Genomic DNA, 4,672 nt, shown 5'->3' on the forward strand with positions numbered 1-4,672 from the left:
TATTTAATTGTGAACTGCTATTAATCACAAAAAAGACCACACTCATTATTTTTAAAGTAATATAAGTCAACAAAATAGACAAATTAATCCCTTGTAATTCCATTTCCCAAAGATAATCAGCATTAACATGCAGATATTTATACTGTGCAATAACTCCAACAGCTGTAGGTATTATGCATTTTGTAACTGAGCCTAGAGAGACTGGGTATCTTCTAAACCAAAGCTATTGCCCCCGTAGAATCATGACTAGAATTCTAACTAAGAATGCTGAATGCTAACTAAGGATATGTGCTAACACTTTCTTAGAGACAGGGATGGATGACAGCTCCATTGCAAATAGGCAAATAGGATTTTTCTTACCATGAACCTTAAATACACAATCAGAGCTCATCGGTGCACAAATAAGTGATCTCTGAAATTGGAATGCAGAAAATAAAAATAATGTATGTTCATTCTAAGTGGCAATCACGGGAAAGTTAGTAATCTGGAATGGATCACAAAATAATTTTGGGGTGAAATAACAATTTCACTTATCAAACATAACCTTAAGTGGTATTGACTATTGGATCACTTTTTTGTTTTGTTTTGGGTTTTTTTTTTTTTGGTTCATTAAAATCTAAAAAGATAAAAAATATATATATATTATATATATATTAACTCCTTTCAGCTGGTTTCTTGGGTTTTTAATTTTATTTTATTGTGGTGCTGGAGTTCAAACTCACAGCTTTACATCATGATAGGTAAATGGTCTTCCTCTGAGCTATACCCCCAGCCCTGTTGTCATTTTGTTACAGATAAGAAAACTGGAGCCAAGTAACTTTCACACAGCCACACAGCCAGGAAGGGGTGAAGCCTGAGATAACAACCTAGGCAGTCAGGCTCCTTATGCCATGGCCGTGACTCTCCTCTGCCTGTGTTTTTGAGTTGAAGCCTGGATGACCAGGCATCATGCGTGCATAGATCCACAGTGTTCAGATGCTCTGAGCAGGTAAAACCCTGCGGTGGAGATGTGTTCTGCCTGTCGAGATCACAAAGAGTGCCACTGGGGACTGAAACCATATCAGGTAGAGTCTGGGAGCCATGCAGAAACGTCTTTGGATTTCAAGGGCAGTAGAAAAAAAGCTGAATGTTTTCAGCAGAGGAGTACCAATTGGATTTGCACTTTAAAGATATTTCTTTGTTACTGAGTAGAGATCTGAGTTCAAGGGAACAAAGCAGAGATGAATCCTCTGGTCCGTTATGGGTCCATACTGAAACAAAGTGACTCACACTAGGAGATGAAATGGGGGAGGAGAATGACTGGTGCAAGTTGTAAGTTTTCCAATTAAAGTATACTACATTATACAAAGACACTTTGTAAAAACTCCTCTTCAGGATGGGGCAACACCTAGCACAGTTGAGTGGGAGGCACAAGGAAGGATGGATGCAATCCACCATCATGGGCTGGAGTTAGGGAGGGAGTCAGTCACAAAGGCATAGAAAATACCAAAACTCACCACTTGGTGGGTAAGGGGCTGATGTTTCCCAGGTTGTGTTCTAAGCCCTTTCTGCATACTCATGTGGGATCATCACAGCAATGCTATAGGGAAGCTGTCAGTATTAACTCCGTTTTACAGACAGAGTGAGACAGGCCTACTCATGGCCACATATCTGATAAATGGCAGAGCTGAGCCTTTGAGCCCAGCAGACTGACTCTAGACCATAGCTGTTATCCAATCTGCCAACCTGCTTTTGAAAGATGTCCACTAATCCCACCAGCAGCCCAGAAAGCTGCCAGATGGCCAGGGAGCATGCACACAGCATTATTTTTTAACAAGGGTGATTGCATTTAGAAGAAAACTAAGATATGAGCAGTCCTCTCAGGACTGAATTTCACAAACTCATATGGGAAACAACAGTTCACCCCATCAGACTCATAGTCAATCTCAAGAAAGAACAGAGGTTTGGGCTGGAGGCCTCCTTTTGGATGGGTATCATGTGTGGGCAATTTGGACAGCTTGGTCCACTTGAATTTAGAAAGAAACCTCCAAATGAACTGATCTATGACTGCAGATGATGACCATTATAACTTAGCACATCACTTTGAACTAAGTTGTGATATTTCTGGGTACAGTATATTAACCCTTCTTATATGGAGAAGATACTTCTATCAGCAGGTAAGGGTTCAATGTAAAAGTAAAGTATCAATAAATGATAAGGATGCTCTCAAGGAATCCACATTTTGGACAAGCATGCTTAACAACAGCTATCTTCCTTTGTGTGTAAAAATTGCCTTAGTTACAAGCGAGAGTCTTCATACTGTAGAGGTGCTGGGTTATATGTTAATCAGATACTCTAAATCTATTGCAATGCCAGCCTACACTGGAAAGATTAACCAGAGGCGAGACAAGTGCATGTAGGATGCGATTCTTTTCTCCAAGAAATTGAGGGTTTAACCATAGAAATAATGCTTTCATCCCTGAAGTTAAAGGGACTTGGGTTCATGCTAGAAATGTTTTTAAAAAGAACAAGGAACTTAACACACCTGCAGGGTTGATCCCTTGACTGGTGTAAAAAGTGGGTTGTTATCAATTGGATTGTGTACCCCAACAATTTTTATGTTGAAGCTTTACCATATTTTAAATGTGAAATATCCCCCCACAGGGTCATATGTTGAAATGCTTGATCCCCAGCAGGTGGCCCAGTGTCAGAATGTTGTGGAACCCTTGGGACATGGTGTTACAAAACCCCAAAACTTAACAAGACTGATGCCAAGAAGGAACTGCCATTCAGGTCTCAGAACCCATACCTGTCAGAAGAGAACGAAGATCCATCAAGTCAATAGTTCTACGAAAGTCTCTAAATGTACTAACTTTGCTTTTTGACTCCTGTAGTTCTGCTTCTGGCTAATTGTTCTTGCTACCTGAGGTGTGTCAACCTAGGATGTGGTTTTGTGCTCAAAAGCTCACCCTAAGAAAGGCTCAGGAATGCAGTTGGATTCCCAACACTCAGTGTAGTAGCTAGCTGGCTAATAAAGACTTCCTAATGCCTTGAACACATATCTGAGTGGTCGTCTCTAATGCATACTCACAACACTGGTGTTTAGATGATGAATATAGAGGTGGGCCATTTAGGGGGCCCTTTGAAGGTTTGATCCACAGCTGGTTCCAGTCTATATCTCTGATTTCTGATCCACCAAGATCTAAGGCATCCTGATCTACCACCATGTGCTTCCACCACCATGAACTCTGCTGTACCTTTCTATCATGATGTATTGTACCATGAGCCAAAATAAATTCCTTCCTCCTTTAAATTGTGTTGTTGTGTATCCTGTCATAGCTACAAGAATGGTAACTAATACACATCCCAATCCCCAAAACCCAGGGTCTGACTGTACTTGGAGATGGAACCTTTAAAGAGGTATTTAACCTAATTCAGTCCTTAGTTAACTCTAATTTAATCTGACTGATAAAAAAGAAGAGATGTGGAGGCAAAGGGATAAGCCCTGTGGAGATATGGTAAGATGATAGATATCTATAAACCAAGAGAATGGGTCTAAGACAAACCAGTTCTGCCAACATCCCGGACTCATACTTCCAGCCCCAGATAGATCTTCAAGAAACTAAACTGACATTTCAGTCTTGTGCTCTATAGTGTTTTCTTATGGTGACTGGCTAACACATAGAAGCATTAACCACTATGGAGGTGTTGATTTGCACAGAGTGAGGACCATTTTTTGATCAGCATAGAAGACCCAGGCATCACTGCTGCTGGTCATATGATGACAGGGAAGGTGATGTGAATGTATTGATTTAGTAATAAACTGCCAATTATTCAATTGAATACCCAGACTACAATGTGTGGAATCAGCTCTGTAAATGTTTATTGATAGAATGAATAAATGCATGAAGTACACATCAGGCCAAGGTATGAGTAGAAGTGACATTTGACCAGGGAACAGATTCACACCTTGTTTCTTCAGGCTCAGTATCACCCATTTATTTGACTTTAAGAAGTTTTTCCCATCCCTTATTATCACTTAATTTTATTAATTATGATTTTTTATCAATGTTTGGCTTCCCCCACTAAAGTTTCTTTGGAGCTAGACTTTGTGGGTTTTGTTTGTGTTTTTCTCTAAGCAACTACAGCAACAACCCAGGGCACCTCAAGCAAATATGTGGTAATTAAATGAGCAGAAGTGGTTTCTTTCACACTGAATTCCTAAGACTTTATCAAACTAACTCAATATCCAGATCTAAGTAACATTAAAGGATTATATACAACATATTACACATATTACATAATTAGCATTTAAGTAATATTTAAATGTGCATATTATGCTTCACAGCTAATAATGAGCTTTTAAGTGGATTAATTTGTCTGATCTCACAGTTTTGTCAAATGTAGGGAACAGAGGAATCCGTGAGTAAGTAAAGTCATGAGTGAACATGTATTGTTGACATGACAACCATGTTGAAGTATTGGGCCACGGGAAATTGGCAAAACTGACTCCCTGTATGGGTCAGGCTCAAGAGCAGTGTTTCTGGAGGATTGATTAGTGTGTACAAAAACAAACTGGAAACTGCTGCTCCCCCCACCTGATGTTCACCAGCTGAGACTGCTCACCTTCAAAGACTGGTCTACCCAAACTTGCTAACCCTTCTCTCTGTGTCACACCTAATAAACAGGCTGA

General features: G+C 39.9%; 1 long non-coding RNA gene across 1 annotated transcript; it reads left to right on the plus strand.

Annotated features, from left to right (window-relative positions):
- The first annotated feature begins 819 nt into the window (after positions 1–819).
- Positions 820–3,034, plus strand: LOC119088288. The gene is made up of 2 exons (XR_005091912.1): positions 820–1,064; positions 2,644–3,034. It is a non-coding gene; the product is annotated as an uncharacterized LOC119088288 (long non-coding RNA).
- The last annotated feature ends 1,638 nt before the right edge of the window (positions 3,035–4,672 follow it).

The sequence above is a fragment of the Peromyscus leucopus genome, chromosome 6 (genome assembly GCF_004664715.2).
Source record: "Peromyscus leucopus breed LL Stock chromosome 6, UCI_PerLeu_2.1, whole genome shotgun sequence".
NCBI lineage: Eukaryota > Metazoa > Chordata > Mammalia > Rodentia > Cricetidae > Peromyscus > Peromyscus leucopus.